The sequence below is a fragment of the Microcaecilia unicolor genome, chromosome 2 (genome assembly GCF_901765095.1).
Source record: "Microcaecilia unicolor chromosome 2, aMicUni1.1, whole genome shotgun sequence".
Lineage (NCBI taxonomy): Eukaryota > Metazoa > Chordata > Amphibia > Gymnophiona > Siphonopidae > Microcaecilia > Microcaecilia unicolor.
Window position 1 is genome coordinate 207,467,246 of NC_044032.1, and position 26,990 is coordinate 207,494,235.

Sequence of the window (26,990 nt, forward strand, 5' to 3'; positions counted from 1 at the left end):
GCCAGCATTGAGATTGTTTTCCTGTCCCAAATTTGCATGTCTTTCAGTCATGCACAACTCCCGACCCCCCCTTCTCCAGTTTAACACTTTTGTTTCCTTCAGTCTTTTAAAACTCTCCTATCTACCCTGTGTCCTAATGACCAGCATTCAGATTGTTTTCCTTTCCCAAATGTTCATGTCTTTCAGTCGTTCAGAACTCCCCCCTCCCCCATTTAACACTTTCGGTTCCTTCAGTCTTTTAAAACTCTCCTATCAACCCTGTGTACTAATGGCCAGCACTCAGATTGTTTTGCTTTGCCAAATTGTCTGTCACTGATGTCACTGAGGTCAGTGCGTGCCTGCCTAGCAGACCACTTCTGGCAGGCACGGTCCCAGGCACATCCTGTTGGAGGTGAGAATTATTATAGAGGATATGAAAACACTGTAAAGCTCTCAGGTTTGTCCTCCATGTATCTTTCTTCATTTGAAGGCAAATGGATGACCAAGTTAGAGACGGATTCTTCAATAATTTTGCTTATTTTAACTGACAATTACAGTGTGTACAAAAATTGTAGGTAACAATATACCTTTTAATACTTGGGAACATAAGAACATAGGCATTGTCATACTGGGTCAGACCCAGTGTTCCCTCTAAGCTGAGCACATTTGTGCATACACACATATCATGAATCCTATGCACACAACATGCGCAAGAAAATATAATACTGAGGCATTTTAATTTATTGTTAGAAAGCAGCACAGAGAAACTGGACTATTGCATCTGCCTCTTCTTAGCTGCTTCGTGATTACTTAGCTTAAACTGGTTCTCTGCTAGATTGGCTGTTCCAGTCCCATCCATAGGAATGCGCTATGTTATTAGATCATAGATTGTTAAAATGTAATGATGAAAGTGTCATCAGCAACGTTCCCTCTAACCTGCATGATTCTGTTTTTAAAAACCCTGATGTGAGAAGAGTTTTTTTTTGGGAGGGAAGAGGTGACATTACAGCTATACAGTTCTCACCTACTTAGCTCTATCTCTCCTCCTGTCATTGTTTTTCTGTCATATCCTCAATCTTTCACTTTCTACCGCAACTGTTCCGGATGCCTTCAAACATGCCATAGTTACACCAATCCTCAAAAAAACTTCATTGGGCCCAACCTGTCCTTCCAAGTATCGCCCCATCTCCCTGCTCCCTTTCCTATCCAAGATACTGGAATGTGCTATTCACCGCCATTGTCTTGACTTTCTTTCATCTCAAGCTATTCCTGATCCACTTCAATATGGCTTTTACCTTCTTCATTCAAATGAAACAGCCCTTGCTAAAGTCTCCTATGACCGGTTCGTGGCCAGATCCAAAGGTCTCTAGTCTATCCTTATCCTTCTTGATCTATCTGCTGCTTTTGACACTGTTAATCACCACCTACTTCTTGATACTCTGTCCTCATTTGATTTCAGGGCTCTGTTCTTTCCTGGTTTTCTTCTCATCTCTCCCATCGCACTTTTAGTGTATACTCTGGTGGATCCTCCTCCACTCTATCCCTCTATCAGTTGGTGTATTGGGACCTCTTCTTTTGTCCATTTATACTTCTTCCCTTGGTGCTCTGATCTCATCCCATGATTTTCAGTATCACCTTTATGCTGATGATTCCCAGATCTACCTCCACATCAGAAATTTCAGCAGGAATCCAGGCTTTATGTATCAGCCTGCCTGTCTGACATTGCTGCCTGGATGTCTCACTGCCATCTGAAACTAAACATGGCCAAGACTGAGCTTCTTATCTTTCTCCCTAAACCCACCTCTCCTCTTCCCCCATTCTCTATCTCTGTGGATAACACTCTCACTCTTCCTGTCTCATCAGCTCGTAACCTTGGGGCTATCTTTGACTCCTCTCTCTCTCTTTCTCTGCACATATCCAACAGACTGCTAAAATCTGCCATTTCTTTCTCTATAATATCACCAAAATTCATCTTTTCCGTTCTGAGCACACTACTAAAACCCTTATCCACATTCTTATCACTTCTCGCTTAGACTATTGCAACTTGCTTCTCACATGTCTCTCACTAAGCCATCTCTCTCCCCTTGAATTTGTTCACAATTTTGCTGCATGATTTATATTCCACCAGTGTCACTATGCTCATATTAGCCCTGTCCTCAAGTCACTTCATTGGCTCCCTATTCGTTTACGCATACAGTAAAAACATCTCTTATTGACTTACAAGTGCATTCACTCTGCAGCTCCTCAGTACCTCTCCGCTATTATCTCTCTCTACACTCCTCCCCGGGAACTCCATTCATTGGGTAAATTTCTTTTATATGTACCCTTCTCCTCCACTGCCAACTCCAGACTCCGTTCCTTTTATCTTGCTGCACCATATGCCTGGAATAGACTTCCTGAGCCAGTACGTCAAGCTCCATCTCTGGCCATCTTCAAATCTAGGCTAAAAGCCCACCTTTTGAATTCTGCTTTTAACTCTTAACCCCTATTCACTTGTACAGTACCCCTGTACGTTTTATCATTCCCACCTTAGTAATTCCTTTACCCCTTATTTGTCCTGTTTATCTGTCCTGATTAGATTGGAAGTTCTCTCGAACAGGGACTGTCTTTTCATGTTCAAGTGTACAGCACTGCATGCATCTAGTAGCGCTATAGAAATGACTAGTAGTAGTAGTAGTAGAAGTAATTAACTTTCCATCACGTCTGAAATGCCTTTCTTTTTTTGTGTTTTTAATTCATGTTAATTAAGGCATAAGCAATAGTAATATATAACTATAAAGGCAATAGTAAAAATGTAATATTATCCCAAATTGTGCACTTTGCTATGGTTATGATTATTAATCAAGAGCTTCTGCCGCACAGAATTGTTTGCAAATTTGGGCAGTGGACATTTTTGCACATGGGCTGAAAGCTTTGCACACAAACCATCAGTCCAGAGGGAACACTAATTTTTATTTATTTATTGCATTTGTATCCCACATTATCCCACCTTTTTGCAGGCTCAATGTGGCTTACAATACATCATGGGTACTGGAAATAGAAGTGAATATACATTAGGTTTACAGAGGGTTTGTGTTACATGGTGGTGAATTACATGATGGTGTTAAAGCAAAAGACATTATAAGACAGTACTAAAAGTTCAAAAGATTATACAATGACGCATGTTGATCTTTGTGATATATCTCATCGAAGAGATAGGTTTTTAATAATTTGCGGAAATTGGTCAGTTCATAGACTGTTTTCAAGTTACGTGGCAACGCATTCCAGAGCTGCGTGCTCGTATAGGAAAAGGTAGATGCATGCATTGATTTGTATTTCAAACCCTTACACTTGGGAGGATGAAGAATGAGGGGTGTGCGGGAAGATTTTTTTGCGTTCCTGGGTGGTAGTTCTATTATATCTGACATGTAGGCTGGGGCATTACCACGGATGATTTTATGGACTAAAGTGCAAAGTTTGAACGTGATGCGCTCTTTTAGTGGGAGCCAGTGTAGTTTTTCTCGTAGGGGTTCATCTAGGTTCATCTAGCCCAGTATCCTGTTTCTAACAGGGACCAATCCAGGATCCCAGAAAGTAGAAAGATTCCATGCTTCTTGCTCCCAGGGATAAGCAGTGATTTTCCCCAAAGATTTATGGACTTTACCTCTATGAATTTGGGCAAACCTTTTATAAATAGTTTTACCACATCCTCTGGCAACCAGTTCTAGTGCTTAACTGTGCAATGAGTAAAAAATATGTTCTCCTATTTGTTTCAAAAGCATCACCATGTAACTTCATTGCATATCCCCTAGTCTTTGTACTTTTTGAAAGCGTAAACAATCAAATGATATTTACTTATTCTACTGTACTCTTCTCTTGATGACATTTTTTTCTACTTTTACTTTTGAATTGAGGACCAGTGTTACTAAAATGTACTATAGCCTTAGCTTGAATTAACTTTGTAACATGAATTATTGGTAATGAGATCAATTGCATAAAATGGGTCCTGTGATAAAATAATACATGTTAACAGTAATAGTATGTGCTAATGTGGTAGCGTATGCAGTGTTATTCAAAGTACTAGGTCAAAGTACTTAAGTAAAAGTAAAAATAAATATACATTTTAATACTAAAGTAAAAGTACAGTGAAAAACACATTAAAAAATTTACTGAAAATGCCTAACAACATTTGAGTAAAAAGTAAAAGTATCACAATGAATGCAAGTATTGTTAATGTTTTTATACCAACAACTTTCTTGGTCTACAATTCAATCCACTTTGCTTTGAGTAAAACTAAGGGGCCCTTTTACCAAGCAGTGGGAAAAGGGGTCCTGTGTTGGTCCTGATGCATGCGTTTGCATGTGCTGAGGCTCCCTTTTACTGCTACTTGCAAAAGGCTTTTTTTTTAAAGGAAGAAAATGACCATTCAGTAAGTTGATCACCTGCCACATGGCCATTTCCTGGGGGAGCCCTTACTGGAGGCAGTAAGGGCTCTCGCAGTAGCCCAGTGGTAACCGGGTAGTGTGCAGCATTACCCGATTACCGTTGGGCATGCCCCCAGTGCTAGAAAATATTTTCTAGCACCGGGAATGGCATGCAATGGGGGTCAGAACTGCATGGCAAGCCCATGGTAGGTTTGCTGCACTTTCGTAAAAGAGCCTCTCAATTTTTGAAAATGACTGTCATTCATATGAGCGCGCTTATGAGCCATTAATTCAGCACAGCTAAAAAGATGTTCAACAACTGAACTAGCAGAAAGTGGATTGTTCAGTCTGATAAAAAGTTCCTTCATATCAGGCCAGGCTGCAGTATTACTGATGTCTTGTGTCTTAGTCTGCAGGTTATGATCAAGGGAATCTCGAACACTTAACTTCCATATAGTGAAGAGTACTTTGTCATCATTATTCTCATTATGATCTGCGTTAGAAGTAGTGCTGTCTTCTCAACTACAAAATTTTCTAAATAATATCTCTTTCCCTTCCTGGTCCACAAAAGAAAGAGACTCACTCCATTCCCCTATAACTGATCAAGAAATCTTAATCTCTATTAACTAATTAAAGTCTAGGAAAGCACCTGGACCAGATGGTCTTCCTAGCAAATTTTATAAAGTATTTAGTAAAGATTTGATCCCCAACCTCCTCAACTTATTTGAACAACTAGAAAATGACTCTTCATTAAAAACACCCAATAGATTCTCTGAGGCAGTTATCACTATTATACCAAAACCTAATAAGGATCCTACACAGGTCTCCAATTATCAGCCAACATCTGTACGAAATGTAGATTACAAAATATTTGCAAAAATCCTATCTAACAGTCTACATTTAATCATTGGTTCTGTTATTCATCCCAATCAAGTTGGGTTTATGCCAGGGAGATTAATCACCGACAATGCCCACTTGTTTCACCAGATTTCCTTGCTTGCTAAATCTCTAGATCAACCTGTTATAGCAATGGCTATTGATGCTGAAAAAGCATTTGATAGAGTAGAATGGAACTTCTTATTCTTTGTCCTTCATAAATTTGGAGCACCAGATTCTTTCAGCAATAAAATTAAAATACTATACACCAATCCCTCTGCATGCATTATTGCAAATAATACACTTTCAAAGCAAAAACGTTTGATGACAGGCACCAGACAAGGCTGCCCGTTGTCGCCTCTTCTATTTAATTTAGCTCTCGAACCCCTACTTATTTCCATCCGCCATAAATCTACTATACATGGCATCGCCTTTAAAAATGAAGAAATCAAAGTAGCGGCCTATGTAGATGAGGTTCTACTGTTCTTCACAAATCCTATACAATCTATGGAAAGTTTTTAAAAACTGGTAGAAACTTACTCTTATTTTTCAGTCTACAGGATCAACAATAAACAAAATCTGAGATAATACTCCTTAAAGTACATGCCACTCCAACCATTAGCTCACATTTTGATTTTGTTTGGTCATCTAGTGACCCAACTCCTCACAATTCTGCTTGGCTGGAGATCAGTAACAACAAACACAGGCAACCCCACTATTCTTATAGGCAATATTCACTGAACATTCATTCTTAAGACCAGACAAGCAGACTTCCTCACTAAAGACTCCAACAATCCAGTGGACAGTCATCCCAATGTAACATTTTCCGTGGGATGAGAAGCAGTCTGTTATGACAGAAATATATATCTGTCACTAAGAAGTGCTACCAGCTTTAGCATCATCTCCATTTCAAAGTGACCCAGCTCATCACTGTTCTGTTTGGCTGGAGACCAGTAACCAGTTTAACAAACACAGGCAACTCCAATGTAGGCTATATTCACCGAACAGCAAAGTTTAAGCTTTGTGTGACGAGGTTTGCAATAGCAAAATCCTGTTCCCAGTTTTGCCTTTTCATTTGGTTTACTGAGGAATTGTCATTTGTATCTCACTTCCACTTTTAGCTGCAAGCATCAGATGTAACTGAGTAAAAGTAGTAAAAATTGGTAAAATTATTATTTCAGTGAAAGTAACAAATTTTTCATGTACTTTGTTATGAGTAAAAGTAACAAAACCTTTACTTAAGTACAGTAACTAGTTATGTTTACTTAATTACTATGTAACACTGAGCATACATACGTTAGTAACTAAATGCAGATCAAATCTATCTATCCATCCTATGCTTAAAAATGGGTATATTCACAAATCAAATCTATTTATTCCACACTTAAAAATTTGTATATACAACAACCATCTTCAGTAATCCCTCTGCCCCAGAATTACATACTACATATTAAGCTGAATAACTTGTTCACATTTTCTCTCTAACAAGGTAAATTGGTATGCTCCCTGGTGTCTGTGTGGACAATTAGTGTTAATATTAATGAAAAGCCAATAGCTATCTCACTTTCACTGTGCCAGGTGTTCACTAATTGTAAAAATGAATAATGGAGGTAGTGCATCATTGTGTATTTATCAACCCAGATATCATTTTACAATGCAAAAGAGGACATTTGAGACTGTGTATAGATTTTTCCAATCTTCCTATTCATTAGCTGGGAGCTGGCAGTAATAGCTGCAGCCTGCAGAAAAGAGGCCACATTATCTCATAATAATAATGGAGAGCAAAACAGCATAAAGCTGTGATTAGGCCTGACTAAATCTCAGAAACAGTTTCTGTAACCAATTTTTTAGAATGAATTTCATAGCTAGGAATGGGTGTGAGCTGTAGATGATTTGGTAGTCCAAAAATGAAACTATGACCATCTCTGCAGTTCTGAAGAAATATATTGACCAGTCCTGATTTATGATCTCATATTACTTCACATTACATTATGAGTCTTATCAGTGCATTTTTTCTAGCGAAAAAGGTGCCGGTACTCAAATGGCAGGCCACCCTTCAGGGGTGGGGTGATCAATGAGGGATCCGCCCCACAATAGCCAGGCCCTCTGCAAACATTTACAGAGTCAATGACAAGGCAGAATTTGTGTCTAGAGCCTGAGCTCTTTCATTAAAACTTGGGGACCATCGGTCAATTTTAGCACACAATGGAAAAGGTGCCAGTACTCAGTACCCCCTCAAAAAAAGCCCTGAGTCTTTTAGTCCGCAATTACTTGTGCAGTTCTATGCGGATTGCAGAATAAGAGAACTAGAACAAGCCTAGGAATTACAATCTCACAAGTAATTTTGAATTCTGTTACCGTTTTCATCTCCATCACTTTTCCATGAAAAAATACTTTCTGACATTATTCCTGAGTCTGCCCCCCTTCAACCTCTGTTCATGTTCTCTAGTTCTACTGCCTTCCCATTTCTGAAAAAGCTTTGTTTGCAGATTAATGCCTTTCAAATATTTGGACGTCTGTATCATATCACCCCTGTTTCTCCTTTCCTCCAAGGTATACATGTTCAAGTCATAAAGTCTCTCCTTGTATGTCTTGCTACCCAAACTTCATACCATTTTCATTGCTTTTCTTTGAACCGCTTCAAGTCTTTTTACATCCTTAGCAAGATATGACCTCCAAACCTGAACATGATACTTCAAGTGGGGCCTGACTTGTACAGGGGCATCAACACCTCCTTTTTTCTGCTGGTTATACCCCTCTCTATGCAGTCTAGCATCCTTCTGGCTGCGGCCACCGCCTTATCGCAGTGTTTCGTCACCTTGAGATCTTCAGACACCATCACCCCAAAGTCACTCTCCTGAGCCAAGTTTACCAATTTCTCCCTTCCTATCTGGTACATCTCTTTTGGATTTCTGCATCCCAAGTGCATCACTCTGCACTTCTTTGCATTAAATTTTAACTGCCAGAACCTTGACCATTCTTCCAATGTTTGGAGATCTGTTCTCTTGGTTTCTACACCCTCCAGGGTATCCACTCTATTGGCTATCTTCATATCATCTGCAAAAAGGCAAACTTTTCCTTCTAAACCTTCAGCAATGTCTCACACAAATATATTAAACAGAACCAGCCCCAGCACCAACCCCTGAGACACTCCACTGCTCACTTTCCTTTCAACCGAGCAGTGCCACCACCCTCTGCCGCCTGCCGGTCAACTAGTTTCCAATCCAGTTCTCCATTTTGGGTCCTAAACTCAGGCCTCTCAGCTTATTCACGAGTCTTCTGTGAGGGACTGTACCAAAGGTTTTGCTGAAATCCAAGTAGATTACATCTTGCGCCAATGTTCCCTCTAAGCGGAGCGCATGAGTGATTGCTCATACATTTTAAGAGCATCCCTCACAGATTTTACATGGTTGCTCACAAAAAAAAGTTTTTTTGTGAGCAATATACAGAAATACATTGCTAATACTGGCATTCAAAAATTGTTGGTTTTTAAAACTTGTTGTTCAGATGAAAAAAAATTTGCACACACCACAACGCTCTTTAAAGGAAACATTGTCTAGTGCGTGTCTTTTATACAGTTCTTTGGTGACCCAGTCAAAAAAGTCAATCAGATTTGTTTGGCAGGATTTTCCTTTGGTAAAGCCATATTGCCTCGGATCCTGTGATCTGTTGGATTCTAGAAAGTTAACTATTCTTTCTTTTAGCAGTGACTCCATTATTTTTTTTATCACTGACATGAGGCTTACCAGCTTGTAGTTTCCCACTTCTTCCCTGTCCCCACTTTTGTGAAGAGGGACCACATCCGCTCATCTCAAATCTCATGGAACCTCTCCTATCTCTAAAGATCTATTAAATAAATCCTTAAGAGGTCCTGCTAGGACTTCTCTGAGCTCCCTCAGTATCCTGGGAGGTATCCCATCCGGCCCCATAGCTTTGTCCACTTTCAGATATTTAAAGACATATAAAGGAATAAAGGAGCATTACCGTAGAGAATTTTAAATACCAACATACATAATTTAAAATGAACTCTGGCCTCAAGGTTGCAATATATTTTCATATTTTTGTATTCATTCTTCTTCTTTCACATGAAATCAACACGTGAGTTAGGCACATAAATGGGCTCTTATAAAATTAGGTCACCCCTAAAAGTATACATACAGAGCAAAATGTCACATATTTATATAGTTGGCTTGCTCAGGGAAGGAGTTAGGGTACAGCATTAGTGGAGTCACGATTTATACTCATAATTTATAAAGCATATACATACACCTTCAAACTAGGTGCAATTTCTGCAGTATTTGTGCTAGTATATTACAAAGACACATACAGTACACATAATGGCAATATTCAGCCACTATGGAAGTAATTCTACAACTGGGCAAATCCTATTAGAGTCCCTGATGTCACACAATGAGACCCTATTCTATAACAGAATCTTGCCAACAGAAACCCTAAAGAGCAGTCATCTTAATACTGTAAAACATAACAATTAGGGCTGCATTTTGATTAAAAATTTTAATCATGGGTTTTAAAAAACAGGAAGCGGGTAAAACTTCAAATGATATTGTGGGAACTGCTGACTGTGGAGAGGGGAAGAGAAGAGATGAGGCATGCAGTACACAGTATGGGGAAGGGGGAGGGAGGGCAGGAGGGAAGAGAGGTGCAGTCAGTCATACACTGGTTTGGTGGTGCTGCTGTAAGCTACTAGATATAGATATTTGTGGGAAGTGGGAAATGCAGAATTTTAGCTTACAGAAGTAGCAAAGCACCAATGTGTGTGACTGCACCTCTCTTCCCTCCTGCCCTCCCCAAACTGTGTGCTGCCTGCCTGCATGCCTCATTTGTAAATCACAGCACTGCACCTCTCTTCCCTTTCCCCCTCCCCAGACTGTGTGCACACAGTCAGGGGAAGGGAGAGAGGAGAAGACAGTTGCTGTCACAGTGACTGCACCTCTCTTCCCTCCTGCCCTCCACCCGAATGTGTCCTGCCTCAGAGGGGGAGGGATCCCGATTCAGCAGGACCTCATGAGGGGCCTGAATGAGTGTGAGGGGGCGGAGGAGGGGGGCCTACTCTACAGGACCTCGGGGAGTGAGGGGGCCGGAGAAAGAGGCAACTTTGCTGGACCTCAGGGAGGGAAGAGGAGACAGAGGCATTCCAGGCAGCTGTGGTGGCAGGAATGCACCTGGCAGTGGCGTAGCCAGAAGGCAATTTTTGGGTGGGCCAACAGGTTGGATGGGTGGGCACTAGAGTTGCCAACTTTTTTGAAAAAGGAAAAAACAGCAAACCTGATGCACCCATGCTCTGTCCCTACCCCACTCCCCATAACTTCAATGAGGGTTGCAGTGCAGGCTTCAGTGGCTGCAGGCCAATTTAGAGCTAAGGGAAGTACAATAGACTGCACTATTCAGCCCCACTGAGCCATGGTCCTCCAACACATATATGGTATTGAAGCCAAACACATTCTGCATCCAGAGAACCTCCTGGCCCTCCACCAACAATGGATACAGAGCACAGCAAGGACAATTCTCCATAAAACTCATCATATAAAGAAATTTTGTTTTCTAGTGTAATCTCAATTACAGACATATTATAAATTAACTTTTAAAAAATCTATAAAACAAAAGTCACTCAGAACCTTGAGCAAATCTACCATGCCAACACTAACTTCCAAAAACAAAGATCCTACCTATGAAAAAGAAGTGCCTTAAATATTATAGTAGGGCCCTACAATACAAATACATTTATCAGGAAAGCTGAACAAGCCAAATTACTACAGAATGCTACATGGAAACTTCATGCTAACAGAATACCTCAGTCACACACACAAGACACAAATGCCAAATACAGAATAAGTGACCACAAACTCTAGAAATATAAATTAAATGGAAACCCCAAGAAACTAGACCTTGCATGTAGTACAACACCAGAGAAACAAGAAAGAAAGGCATTTGCTCCTGTGCAAAATATAAAGATGGCACATGCCAGGGATGGTGTTAGGGGATGCAACTAGGGCAATTGTGCTTGGTTCCTTGGCCAGAGAAAGCCTGCATGCTGGAAGCTGAAGGAGCAGCCTGGTAATGGACTTTGGGGTCCTTTCCTAGATTTCTGTCCTGGACCCCAGCCATGTTTACCATCAACTTTGGCAAGATGTACATTCCAAATCCAACATATTATATTCACAACATTGAAAATAAAATATTTTTTATACCTTTTTGTTGTCTGGTCATTTTTTCTCAAATCATATTGGTCCCAGTCTCTGGTTTCTGCTTCCCTCTGTCTTCTCTTAACTCACTTGCCAGGGTCTCCTATTTGACATGTCTTCTTTCTTCATGTCCATCATCCATCTCCCATCTCTGTTTTCCTATATTTCCTTGTTCAGTATCTCCCCTGTGTTCATATCCCCTCATCCATCATCATTCCTCTGTGCACCTATGCACCCCATGCCCAGCATATCCCTTCTGCATTCCTATTCTCTCCCTTGTCTGGTATCTCCCCCCCCCTTGTCCATATACCCCCCTCTCCAGTGTCCAGCATTTTATCTCTATTCCATATCCCTGTTCCCCCCCCCCCCCCTTGGTCAGGCATTACCCCTCTGTGCCCATGTGCCATCCCCATACAGCATCTCACATTTGTGTCCCTGTCCCCATGCTCCCACCTAATGCCCATCATCTCCCTTCTGTATCTGTATACTTCCCTAGGTCCCCTTTCTCCCTCCTCCACACCAATGTGTTCCTCTCCTCTCTGATCCCACCCCCAACCAGCTTCTCTTCCTCTCTTTCCTTCCCCTTATGCATCTGGCTCTTTCTCCCTGCATCTCTCTCCCTTCCCTCTGCATATCATCATCTGCATATCCAGCACCTCTCCTTCAGCCCCCCCTCCCCACACACACACGTCCAGCATCTCTCCCTTTCATCCAGCCCCCCTACATGTTCAGCACCTCTTTCCCTTTCATCCAACTCCCATACATGTCTAGCACCTCTCCCCTTCACTTCAACCCTCTGCATATCCAGCACTTCTCCCCTTTCCCTCCACCCCCTGCATATCCAGCACCTCTCCCCTTCCTTCCTTCCACCCCCCCTATATATCCAAAACCTCTCCCTTCCCTCCAACCTCCCCTCTGCAAATCCAAAACCTCTCCCCTTCCCTCCAACCTCCCCTCTGCAAATCCCAAAACCTCTCCCCTTCCTTCCAACCTCCCCTCTGCAAATCCCAAAACCTCTCTCCTTCCTTCCAACCTCCCCTCTGCAAATCCCAAAACTTCTCTCCCTTCCTTCCAACCTCCCCTCTGCAAATCCAAAACCTCTTCCCTTCCCTCCAACCTCCCTTCTGCAAATTCCAAAACCTCTCCCCTTCCTTCCAACCTCCCTTCTGCAAATCCCAAAACCTCTCTCCCTTCCCTCCAACCTCCCCTCTGCAAATCCCAAAATCTCTCTCCCTTCCCTCCAACCCTCTGCCCCTTGCAAGTCCAGCACCCTTCTGTTTCCTCCCCTCCTTGCCTCCCTTTACTGGGCCAGCACGCAGCACCCCACTGACTTTCTCACCCTCTCCCACCCCTGCCGCAGCGCTTCATTTAATGTTGTTGTCGGCGCTGCTGTTACAGTTTCCCACCCCCGCGGCAGCGCTTTACACTTTACCTGACGGCAACGCTACAGATGCAGCGCTGACGTCCGACGTCCTGCTCCGGGGCCTTTCGCGTCCCGCCTCCGTAACAGGAAGTTACATCAGCGTGGAAGGCCCGGAGCAGGACGTCGGACGTCAGCGCTGCATCTGTAGCGTTGCCGTCAGGTAAAGTGTAAAGCGCCGCCGCGGGGGTGGGAAACTAACAGCAGCGCCGACAACATTAAATGAAGCGCTGCGGCAGGGGTGGGAGACGGTCACGGCAACTGGATCTGCTTCTGGGCGGGCCTGAGGCTAAACTGGGTGGGCCTGGGCCCATCCAGGCCCACCCGTAGCTACGCCCCTGGCACCTGGGCAGGCAGTTGAGGCGGCAGCAGGAACAAATGGCTTCAGGCTGGTAGCAGGAAGTCAGCGGCAGAACAAGAGCACTCCTTATTTGGAAGGCAACCAGTCATAGATGTCCTGATGTGAAAAATTACAAGAGGACCTTATGAGACTGGGAGACTGGGCATCTAAATGGCAGATGATGTTTAATGTGAGTAAGTGCAAGTGATGCATGTGGGAAAGAGGAACCTGAATTATAGCTACGTCATGCAAGGTTCCACATTAGGAGTCAAAGACCAAGAAAGGGATCTAGGTGATGTCATTGATGATGCGTTGAAACATTCTGCTCAGTTTGCTGCTGCGGCAAAGAAAGCAAATAGAATGTTAGGTATTATTAGGAAAGGAATGGAAAACAAAAATGAGGACATTATATTGCCTTTGTATCGCTCCATGGTGCGACCGCACCTCGAATATTGTGTTCAATTCTGGCCGCCGCATCTCAAAAGAGATATAGTGGAATTAGAAAAGGTGCAGAGAAGGACGACGAAAATGATAAAGGGGGTGGGATGACTTCCCTATGAGGAAAGGCTAAAGCGGCTAGGGCTCTTCAGCTTGGAGAAAAGGTGGCTAGGTTTTTTAAAATAATGAGTAGAGTTGAACGGGTAGACGTGAAGCGTCTGTTTACGCTTTCCAAAAATACTAGGACTAGGCGGCACACGATGAAGCTACAAAGTAGTAAATTGAAAATGAATCTGAGAAAAGTTTATTTCCCTCAATGTGTAATTAAACTCTAGAATTTGTTGCCAGAGAATGTGGTAAAGGTGGTTAGCTTAGCAGAGTTTTAAAAAGGTTTGGACAGCTTCCTAAAGGAAAAGTCCATAGACCATTATTAAACTGGACTTGGGGAAAATCCACTATTTCTGGGATAAGCAGTATAAAACGTTTTGTACTACTTTGGGATCTTGCCAGATACTTGTGACCTGGATTGACCACTGTTGGAGACAGGATGCTGGGCTTGAGGGACCTTTGGTCTGTCTCAGTATGACAATACTTATGTACTTATGCACGAAAGTGAACCAATCAGAGGCCTCACTACATGAGAAGTAGGGTCCATAGAGATAGTGAAGAACAAAAATAGTGCCATGTCGCGAGCAAAAAGAAGTAAGTTGGAAATGGGAGATACATTTTATTAGCCATGATTAATAATTGTAATCACAGTTAATAACATTTGTGTTAATTGCTGCATTAATTGCAATTAATGTGCAGCCATAATAACAATACAACCCCACTAGACATTATTCGTATCATGTGGAAAACATCCTTCTGTCTTAATACACTTAAAGCTTTCATCCAAGCATTAAAAAAGCCTGCATAAACAAATTAGTTTTTAAAACTTTCTTAAATTGTTGCAACATTGGATAAAAATGAATATGTCCCAGGAAGGAACCTGTTCCACAGTGCTGGACTCGCAATACAGAAGACAAATGTTGATGTTTCTGCATAATAAATTGAATTTGGTGTTGGTACAGAAACCCGCCTCTCATTATCAGATCTCAAACAATGCACTGGAGAGTACATTTTTATCACTTGTAAATGCCATGGAGGGGGACAGTAACCATGTAAACGGAGGAACACCATCCCTTACAAAAGCAGCAAGTGCAGTCTAGTAGAGTAGGGAATGGGAGATAGCACTTCCAATAACATGAGGGAGTCGCAGGATCTTCAGACACAGTGTTTATTTCAGTAAATACACCTTGAAGACTCAACATGGAACTGTGTTTCAGCGTTAGGGAAGACAAAGCCATAGCGGAGAGATTAAATGAATTCTTTGCTTCGGTCTTCACCGAGGAAGATTTGGTAGAGATACCGGTGTCAGAAATGGTTTTCAAAGCTGACGAGTCAGAGAAACCTAATGAAATGTCTATAAACCTGGAGGATGTAATGGCACAATTTGACAAATTGAAGAGTAGCAAATCTCTTGGACCAGATGGTATTCATCCCAGAGTACTGATAGAATTGAAAAATGAACTTGCGGAACTATTGTTAGTAATATGTAACTTGTCTTTAAAATCAAGCATGGTACCGGAAGATTGGAGAGTGGCCAATGTAACGCCAATTTTTAAAAAAGGTTCCAGAGGAGATCTGGGAAATATTAAAGCTGTTTCTGAAGATTCCTGACTGATGAGAGTGGAAAGGAGAAAAGAAGAGAGTTACATAACAATTATAATTGAATGCTGTGAAGTTGACTTGGAACCTATTGCCTCTGATTTTTCTTTGAAGGAATGTATTCCATAAATACTTTTATTTTGGAACACCACAATCTTGTCTTGAAATGTCTTTTTTAACTAACAGTAGTATGTATTGGACTTTGAAGTTGAGAATCCCTTCCCCTAGTCAAAGAATCCATGACAAGTTTTGCCAAAAGTCTAGTGGACTTGAACCTTGAACTAAGTCCCTGATGAGAAATGAAAAGAGGCTACACAGAAAATGAAATGAAATGTGTCAAAATATAATGTCTGAAGTGGAGAGGATCCAAGATGGCCTTGGGAGCAAACGTACACCGTAGGAGCTCCTGAGCCTCGTCGGAATTTGCAGGTTAGTGGCGCACTCCTCAGTTAGAATGGGGAAGAGGAAAGGGAAAACTGGAGCCCCTACCTCCTCGGGCCCAGTTGGGAACCCTACCGCTCACCAGCCTACCCTCGAGGCTTTTGGGGTCCAGGCATCGGTGAAACCAGCGATTGCCTCAGTGATCGCGATTCCAACGGCGAACTACAGCATTGAGGGAGTGTTGCTTAGTCCTCCCTCGGGTATGACCCCACCGCGACCCGGAAGCACAAGTGAGCAGGAAAGAGTTCTACAGCTGGAGACGCCCGAAGATGGTACAGATCTCCAGAGGAACGCGGGTGGTCCTATCGCTATGTCTTCTCCGATTATAACAGCTAAGGAGGGAGAAACGGTTCCATCGAATCCCACCTTACAATGGAGTTTTGCTTCTGGTGAAAACATCGGATTGGTAAGACCGAAAACAGTCACATTGGATTTGCTCTGGGACGCTATCCAGGGGGTTAATTCATCTCTACAACAAATATCAGTCTCTTTGCAGAGAGATACAGTTGAATTGAAAAAAGAGGATTTTTTTTAAATGTCCAATAAGATAGAGGAGCAACAAAAAGAAATTGTGAAAGTAGGAATCGAAGTTAAAACAGTTAAAGAAGTGGTAACTACCATAATAAAAGAAAAAAATTCACATGCTCGGAAGATGGAAAACTTAGAAAATCAACTTAAGAGGAATAATCTAAGACTTTTGAACTTTCCTAAATCTTCCTATATTTCTCCTTTGGAATTGTTTAAAAAATATATGGTAGAAATATTGAAATTGCCATGTGAGAATCACCCTCCTGTGACTAAACTTTATTATATTAAAGGATCCTACAAACCTAAAGAAGACCTGCCAAAAGAAAGTTTGAATTTAACAGAAATTTTAGAAACTTCAGTGGAAAAGGAACGGGCCACTTTGTTAGTAACATTTGCCCTTGAATTGGACAAAATTAATATTTTACGTTTATTTTTCAAACATGTTGGAGATGTTTTTATGGGAGAAAAAATAAATATATTTCCTGATTTGGCGAGGGAGACGTTGGTTAGAAGGAAAGAACTAATGACGTTCAAGTCAAGGGTTCTGGCTCTAGGAGCCACCTTCTTTATCAAATTTCCCTGCAAATGTATAATAGTGTTTAACTTGCAAACTTATCTGTTTTTTTGATCCCAAGAAACTTAAAGAGTTTGTTGGAAGTAGAGAACGTATGAAAGAGCTCCCTGGAGCAGTCTCAGAAAATAATGCTGTAGCCTAATTGCAATGTTGGTGAATCTTCTGCTCCTAAGGAAAACTTATTTCTGTTTTCTTTAATTTTATATTGCCTTATTAATATTACCTTGTTCTTGGATCCAATAATAATGTGGTTAAAAACTAGACTATAATTTCCTTTCAATTTGTTTTGAATTTGTAAAATAATATGTAAGTTTTCTAACATTTTCAGAATATGTGAATGTAAAATGAAAAAAGTTAATAAAGAAAATTAAACATAATGTCTGAAGTGTAACAAGTATCTACTATAATAAAACTCACCCTCAACGTTCTGAAGACAATGTTCTGAAGTCACTCAGTCACTCCCTGAAGGGTTCATGGATTCATGGTGGTGAAGCCACAACACTGACCATGTCTCTCCGCCCCGCCCTCGCATGACGGACCAATCAGAAAAAACACCCTCAACATTCTGAAACACAAAGGACCATCACAACACCATTCCCAGGCAACACTAGGCAACGTAAGACGGACCAATCAGAGGAAACTACGTGACAATAAGGGAGGAGCATTCCGCAGCAGAATGGCTCATTATCTGTGCAGCACGGAGAGCACAGAACCACTGCTGGAACGAGAGAAGAATATTCCTGCTGTGGGTATGTGCAAAAATAGACCGGGGGGGGGGGGGGGGGAGAAATTTTTAAATGCCTAATGCCAGTACTGAAGAGTGCCAGAGGGCCCATAGCAAAGACTATATTTGGGATCGCTTGACATGGAGTCAGAGGAGCCAGAAAACAACATGCCCGTCACCATCTGGAACGTGGGCGAACAGGACAAGCTGCGGCCCAGCTGGAAGGATTACCCGCGACCCAGCCAGCAGCAAACAGCGACCAAGGAAGGGGGAGGAGTAGGGAAACACGCGTAGCATGTTTCCCTACTCCTTCCCTGCCTAGGAATCGCTGGAGACTGGCTGCCAAACTAACGAAACAACCGCATACCGATGCACCACCTCCATCATTCAAAAGGCATCCACTCTTTCTTCAACAGAAATGCAAACTAATAATACAAAACAAAGAATACCCGTTTTCTCACGCAGCTACAGGTAACTCCCCACCCCCTTCCTCTTCCCCTTTTGCCAAAGCGGCCGTGCCCAACCATCCCCAGCCTCAGGCAAGCCGTCTCCCACCTCAGGGATTCCCCGAGCACCCGGAAAAAGATGGCGCAGCTTCCCGCAGCGCATGTTCCAGCATTCCCCTGCAGCCGGCCTGAAATGGACCGAACATACCGGATCACCACCCGATGGCCCGAGACCATGCTCCTCTCCCTTCTGCCAACTTAAAACAACCATCCCCGTCCTCAGGCAAGCCGTCTCCCACCTCCAGGATGCCCACAACCCCAGCCCAACGGAAAAAGACGGCGCTGCTTCCCACAGCACATTTCTCTTCCAGTGTTCCCCTACAGCAGCCCTGAAATGGCCAAAAAATACCGACAGACCAAGAACGTGTTCCTCTACCTTCCGCCCATCTAAAACAACACTGCTGCCTCAGCACAACACACAAAAAAACCCCCGGAAAAACAATCCACCACTCAGCAAAGGCTGACCCCCCTACAACCACATTTACATTTCACCAACAGAAAGACCCCCCTCCACAAACCTCCTTGACAGACAAAACCACACACACACAATACAACAGACACAAACCCTCAAAGCCACACACTAAGCCATCCCACTTTGCCAGCATAGCACAGCACATCCCCCAACCCCCCAAGCAAAAAAAAAAAAAAAAAAGACACACATCAACAACCTGCACACACACCCCACCCTCACACCCTCACACACACACACACACACACACACACACACACACACACACACACACACACACACACACAATAACTCTGTGACACATACACACACACACAAAAAACCACATGCTAGCGCCCGTTTCATTGGTTTCGGAAACGGGCCTTTTTTACTAGTATTGGTATGTTTTGCAATGTGCAGGCTTAAAAAGTAGCAGAAATACCCTATCTTTTCTGCATCAAAGACAGCAGAAGAAGATCCTTCCTGAATTTAATTTTAACTGGAATCCTTTATTGAACTTTCCATCTTAAGTATACTATTCAACTAATTTCAGACTATCAAGGATGCTCTATTCACACCTGCGTATAATTAGATGGAGTGGATATGAATATGTTCCTCACTGGATGGCAGGGAGTACTCTTAATATTTACTAGATACATGGTGCACTCTAGGTTAATCTTGACTTTTATTTCCATGCAGTCCTGTCTTATTGCTGTTACTGAAGCTTCATCCCTCTGGTCGCTGCTTCTGAATCCACTATTATTTGCGCCAGTTGTCCTTCTAATGATAATGCAGTATCTCTTATGAGGAAGTGGACATAGTAACATAGTAGATGATGGCAGAAAAAGACCTGCATGGTCCATCCAGTCTGCCAACAAGATAAACTCATATGTGTATACCTTACCTTGATTTGTACCTGCCTTTTTCAGGGCACAGACCGTACAAGTCTGCCCAGCAGTATTTCCCGCCTCCCAACCACCAGTCCCGCCTCCCATCACCGGCTCTGGCACAGACCATATAAGTCTGCCCTCCACTATCCTCGCCTCCCAACCACCAACCTCTCTTCCCCCACCTGCTCCGCCACCCAATTTTGGCTAAGCTTCTGAGGATCCATTCCTACTGCACAGGATTCCTTTATGCATATCCCACGCATGTTTGAATTCCGTTACCGTTTTCATCTCCACCACCTCCCGCGGGAGGGCATTCCAAGCATCCACCACCCTCTCCGTGAAAAAATACTTCCTGACATCTTTTTTGAGTCTGCCCCCCTTCAATCTCATTTCATGTCCTCTCGTTCTACCGCCTTCCCATCTCTGGAAAGGATTTTTTTGCGGATTAATACCTTTCAAGTATTTGAACGTCTGTATCATATCACCCCTGTTCCTCTTTTTGATAACATAAGTTAGACCCATGTTATCAAACTGAAGTTCTGCTTTCTGCATGTACCTTAAGCAAATTCAGTAAGATCAATTTCTTGCCAACTAAAGAAAAATGTCTTCTCTGAAAAAAAAATGTAATGTAACCAGTAAAATTATTTTCAGATTAAAAACACTCATGTTGATGGTAAGTAATGCTCACTTGGCCCAGAATGATGCACGGACAGGGTTGCAGCAGCGGCCATTTTCTTAAGCAGCTGCTGTTTTATTGAGGACTGTAGTAGTGGTGTGTGATTTGCAAGACCAGAAACATAGCTGGGAGCCTCCAAGGCTCTAGAGAACCAAGAAATGTTGGGTTTGTGATGCCGCAAAGTGAGTTTTAATCTTAATTTAATTTTATATACTACTCCATACCCTAAAAAGCAGGTGACCGGCTGAGAAGGAGCAGCCCAGCTACAGAGCTGGTGCTCAGATCCTTGGAAAGACTGTGGGAGAAGATGACCAGAGCCAGCAGAGAAGGAATGATAGAGATGAAACAAATAGGCAGCATGTAGCTGTGCTAAAGCAGAGAATGCATAGAAGAGCTGTGTAGAAGGTGACTAGAGGCCATCTGTGGAGAAGAGGAGCCCATAATAGAAGACAGCAGCTCCTGGAGACAAGAAAGTTTAGCTGTGAGGGAGCACCCCCCCCCCGGGTGCAGCACGGCGCGACCCCCCCTCTGCGGCGCACCCCCCCCCCCGGAGCGCATTCTTACCTGCGGGAGGGCCGATCTGCCCCGAGTGCACGTCACTCGGAGCTGCGTTGGCCGCGCTGGTTCCCTGCTCTCTCTGCCCCGGAACAGGAAGTAACCTGTTCCGGGGCAGAGGAAGCAGGGAATCAGCGAGGCCGGCACCCCCCGAGCACGTGCACCAGGGGTGGACTGCCCCTCCCGCCCCCCCTTCCTACGCCACTGCAGAGCTCAGTGATGTGAGAGCTAAAAGGAATGAGAGAGAGAGGGAGAGAGAGAGATACCTAGTAGTAGAGAGAGAGAGACAGGCAGAGTGGGATGTACCAGAAACAGTGCACCCTGCTGACAAGCGGAACAAAAAGATAGAGCACAACAAAGGTGAAGACTGCCTGCAGAACTACAGGGAAAATAAAGGCTCTACAGTTAAAAAAAAAAAAACTAACTTTGTTCACATGGAGGATTATCTCAAGGAGTTAGCTGGAAGGGAACATCTGGAAGAAGTGGGAAAGCAGTAGGCAACAAACCCTTTTGTAAGGAAAGCAAAGACAAGTAAAAGGAAAATAAGGCAGCTTTGGTTCTCAAAACTAGTAGCTGAAAAGGTAGGGAAAAGGAGGTTACCCTTCATAAACTACAAGAGATCACAGAAAGAGGAAGACATAGAAACATAGAAAAATGAAAATAGATAAAGACCACATGGCCCTCCAGTCCAGTCTGCCCATTTATGCCACCTACAATCCCTTCCTCTCCCCTAGAGATCCTATGTACATGTGTCAAGCTTTCTTGAATTCAGACAGGTGACGATATCTGGTAAAGCTAATAGAAGCTGGTGAAGTAGCCAGGAAAGCAAACAAATAGCCAATATGGTAAAATGGGGGGTGGGGGGGGGGGGGGGGATGGGACAAGACATCTTTTAGATATGTTAGTGATAGAAGGAAGTGCAGAAGTAGCAGTTAGACTTAAAGGTGAAGGGGAGAAATATAAAGATAAAGCAGAATTGTAACAAATATTTCTGTTCTGTGTTTACAGCTGAAGGGCTGGCAGTAAAACCGCAGAAGACAAACACAAATAGGAATAGAGGTGTGGTAAATCCTGAACAATCTTCAGAGGAGGAGCTGGCTAAAGTAAAAGTGGACAAAGCAATGGGGCCTTATGGCATACATCTGAGGGTACAGAAGGATCTTAGGGAAGTTCTGGTGGCTCTGCTGGCTGACCTTTTCAATGCTTCTCTAGAGTCGGGAATTTTCCCGGAGGACTAGAGAAGGGTAGATGTGGTCCTTCTCCAGAACAGCAGAAGGAAGAGCTTGTGAACTACAGGCTGGTAAGTCTGACTTTTGTGGTAAGCAAATTAATGGAAACGCTTTTAAAACAGAGAATATTGAAGTTTCTGGAATCCATGGATAGACCTGTTTAAATCATGACTATGTTAGAAAAAGGTGCCCTAAATGACCACTGGAGGGATTAAGGCATGACCTCTCCTTACCCCCCTCCCTCCCCCCCCAAAGATGTGACAGAATCAGTACATACCAGCCTCTATGACAGCTTCAGATGTTATAACCAGTTCTACTACAGCAGCAAGCAGGCCCCTGGAGTAGCCTAGTGATCAGTGTAATGGACTGTAGATGTCACAGTGACCAGGCCCTGTGGCTGCTGTGGTTTGCTTTCTCCCTGTTTCCCAAACATGTTCCAGAGATCAGAAAGGAATTCCTGCAGTTGAAATCTAGAATGCTTAATTTAAGTGGGACTTTTTTGCTTAAGTATCCATGTAGATGTGTTATTTCATTTAATTCCTCAAACTATATCTTTTTTGATCCTGGAAAATTACTTGAATTTATATCTAGTAAAGAGTAGAGATTAATTCCCTGAAGGTAATACTATGCATCGGCTGCGCTCATAGTGTATAACCCTCTGCTTCTAATTATTATTAATTTCTTTTTTCTCTTAGAGAAATATCGAAAATATTTTCCTAGAACTTGGATCATTTTGAGGACTTAATATTGAAATAGTTTGCTTCTATGACATTGTAAAACATTTAAATACCTCAGAATTTCTATATGTTTATGTTTAATGCATGAATGTAAAATGAAAATGCATAAATAAATAATAAAAAAAAACCCAACATGTTCCAGAGATCATTCCAGTCCTATTCTGATGTTTCAGCATTCCAGCCTTGCATTGGTGTTCCTGTAGCCAAGCCTCGCTTTGGTGTTCTTGCAGCCAAGCCTTGCTTTGGTGTTCCTGCTGCCAAGCCTCATTCCTACTCGTCACATCATCAGTAAATACCTTTAATAAGAGCCTTGAAACCTTCCTGCTTTGCCCTTGCAACAGAGGTCTTCAGATGAGTTCTTGTCTGTGTGTGCTTGTTGCACTTCTTTCCTTCTTGCTCCAGTCCTGCCTGTCTTCAGCTCCTGTTCCAGCCTTGCCTGCTTTCAGCTTCTATTCCAGTCCTGCTTATTTCAGTCCTGCCTGCTTTCTGCTTCTGTTCCAGCCCTGCCTACCTTCAACTTGTTCCAACCCTGCTTGTTCTCACCCTGCCTGCCTTCAGCTTCAGTTCCAGTCCTGCTTGTTCCAGCCCTACCTGCCTTCAGTTTCTGTTCCATTCCTGCTTGTTCCAGTCCTGCTTGCCTTCAGGTTCAGCTTCAGTCCTGCTTGTTTCAGCCCTGCCTGCCTTCAGCTTCAGTTCCAGTCTTGCTTGTTCCAGCCCTGCCCGCCTTCAGCTTCAGCTCCAGTGCTGCTTGTTCCAGCCCTGTTCTAGTCTGACTTGTTCCGGTCCTGCCTGTCTCCAGCTTCAATTCCGGTCCTGCTTGTACCAGTCCAGTCTGTTTTTAGCCTTGATCCTGGTTTGGGTGGTTCGCCTGCTGTTGCCGGTCACCGGCTGTGGCCGAAGGGCACACTACTCCTGACTCCATGACAGTAGAGAAGGGAATCCAGGCCCATATCCCACCCTAACTGTTACACTTGTGGTGGAAAGTGTGAGCTGTACAAAACCAACCAAAAACCTAATGTACCTATGTGTAGGTGACACCTGCAGGAATAAGGGCTATTGCAGGTGATGTACAGTTGGGTACAGTAGGTTTTTGGTGGGTTTTGGAGGGCTCACCATAGAATATAAGGGGGTAATGGTAAGATGTATACCTAGGACCTTTTAAGTGAAGTTCACTTCAGTGCTCCCTAGAGTGCCCTGCTGCTCTGCTGGGATGTCTGAGTGGCCAGTCAAGTAAGAATGCTGGCCCCCATACATCTCAATGGCTTTTTTTTGTGTGTTTTTCCCCTGGACATTTTTTCCCCCAGAAATGGTCTAAAGAGATACATGCACTGAGCACAAAAACGTCTAGCAAATGGTCATTTTCAAAACAAAAAGATAGATGCTTTTCTGGTTCAAAAATCGCTAAGTTTGCCACTTGATTTTTGAATGTTTTCAGCAAAATGTTCAAAATCAGATTTAGACATATTGAAAATGCACCTCTAAGTAATCTAGAAGCTGAAATAGATCCTTGTGGAACATCGCAAAAGAGAGAAAAGGCCTCAGATAAAAATCATTAAAGGAAACAAACCTGAAAGGTACAATTAGAAAAATAAGAGCAGAACCAACTGAAAGCAGTTCCTTAAAGCCCCGTCTCCCAGAGCTGAGAATGAAGAGAGTGATTGATGATCTCGAAGGCAGAGCTGAGGTCCAGTAGAAGAACATTTCTGTGAGCATCAAGATGACTGCAAGTTACCCTTTCACTTTTGTGTTAGATAGGGATCCTGAATTGTTGTTTTGGTAGCTTAGTTCTCAGTGGCACCAAGGCTCTTCCTAAAGTCAGACAGTATAAAGTAACAGTCCTTTGGAATCAAAAGATTGTTGCAAAAGAGAAGAAAATGTAATGTAAGTAACAGTCCTTTGGAATCAAAAGATTGTTGCAAAAGAGAAGAAAATGTAATGTTTCCATTTTTATTTTGTTAAGATAGTGCAGTAGGTACCTTGGGAGAGTTAAGAAACCCATGGAGGGTTGCAGCATGGGAGCTGAATCATATGGCTGGTCCAACATTTATTTATTTTATTTATTAGGATTTATTTGCCATCTTTATGAAGAAATGCATCCAAGGCAGTATAGAACAAGTATAAGCTGGACATAGGCAATACATAATTAATACAGTATAGTAAAATATTTATATGATAATACACATTAAACCATAATAAAATATTAATATGTAATTACATTACCGAGTCTGGGTGAACTACCTAACAATTATCACAACAAAACCATTAAATGGATAGGATGGACATAAAGGACCATCCAAACTAAAATATTTGAAGAAATCGCTATCTGAAGAAATTTGTTTTCAATACATAAATTAATTCCAAAAATTACATCCAAAAATAAGACAAGAAAAGCACAGTAGAATTAAATATTTCCAAAGGAGGAAAAAAAAATCTTTAAAACATGGAAAATTTACCACTTTCACAAATTATGGCATTCAAGTCTAAGGTGCCCTTCCACTAAGCTGGGCTTTAGGTGCTAAGCCATGCCTAATGCAGCTTATAATGGCGTATTGCAGTCTGTGCTCAGTTGTCCTCTCAAACCGCAAAATGTTCACATGCTAAATGCATGCTAAAAATAATATTTTTGAGGGGCTGTTGCAGGGGGCTGAGAGTGGGCATTCCAGTTAGTACATCTACATTAGCATATCACTAACTGGTTAACACATAAAAATGACCTTAGCACGTCAAAAGACCCACACAAGGGCACGCTGAAGCTGAAGCTTAATAAAAAAAAAAACCCTAAAAGACTTAAAAATCTTAGTAGGCAGTTTATATTTCAAATCAGCAGTCGCGTTTCACATATGGGTGCTTCAGGATTAACAAGGGAAAACAGCGAAGGTGACTCAAAAGCAAGTAGACGATGCTCCAATAGTCTAAAAGGTTTATTGTCCAGACTCAATACGGCCGTGTTTCGGCCCACTGGCCTGCCTCAGGAGTCTCCTAATGTTGTCTGAATAGAGCTGTCTGCATCACATGCTTCAGGTAAGTATGTAATATACTCTTCTCCGTTGTTAGTTTAACATTTGGTGGGAAGCACTGCAAATAGCGCTGTACGCCAGCAAATGATACACCTTTAGAACTCTTCTCAAGACTTTTGACAAATTAACAAATTCTATAATCCTGCAAGGGAAACACTTTTCAAACTCCTCTTGGACTTTGTAACCTACAATCTGTACTACTTCCCACTTAAATTCCTACATTCATTTCAACACCACATAACATACTGTAGTGACAAAAGGGTGTCAAGCCATCTGATATCCAAAGCAAATTAACCAGCTGGGAACAGCCTCCGACCGGTCAACTTGATTTATTGGCGGCTATCCAGTTATTTTCAGCGGCATTTAACTGGTTATCTTCACTGAAAATGACTGCTTAACGCCTGTGCAAACTGGCTATGTCGGGGGGGGGGGGGGGTGCTCTGGAGGCATTTTGGGGACAGAGCCCAACTAGATCTCAATATTCAGAGCTAATTGCCAGGGCCACCGAGAGGGGGTTAGGGTGGGGGCAAAATTCTCCGGGTCCAGCCTCCAAGGGGTAGCTCGGGCCCGGCACCGGCAAGCTTCTTCATGGCTGCTTCTGGGTCTGTCTCTCCTGCTCCTGCTGCATGCTTCCCAGAACCCAGATGATTGCATTAATGCGATATTGCAGTAATGCGATCACATTTGCAGGAAATGGGGGGGGGGGGGGGGGGGGGAAGGTGAGCATGCTGGTAATTGCAGCTTCTTTGTTTACATGTCCAAAGGAAACTGGAAGTGCCGGTACACATTGAGGCATATTTTCAAAGCACTTTGGGAGGCTAAGTTCCATAGGTTTCTATGGAACTTTGGGAGGCTAAGTGCTTTGAAAATGAGCTTGATTGGCACCTGTTCTTTTGCACCTAAATAAGAGGCTCATAAACATATACTGAAGCCATGCACCCCTGATTTTCATTCCTGTTTTATCTAACAAGATGCTATTTTGCTTCCTCCCCCATCCCGTTTCTATCCTCACCGACCAAGCTGTGATATGTGCTGTGTAGTTTCTTCCTGGTGACGAACTGTCATGGTTTTATTTATCGGATATGATATACCATCTTTTCTGGTAACACCAATAAGAATGGTTTACAATACTGATTAAAACATCATGGGCCCTGTTTACTAAGCTGTGCTGTAGGTGTGCTAACTTTTTGCTCCTGTCTAGGGAAGCGGGAAAGGGGGAGAAGCAGTGATTGCCATGGAACTGATCCCTTTGGGGCAGTTGGCGCTGTCTCCCTATGGAAATGGAGGGGCTTTTCGTGA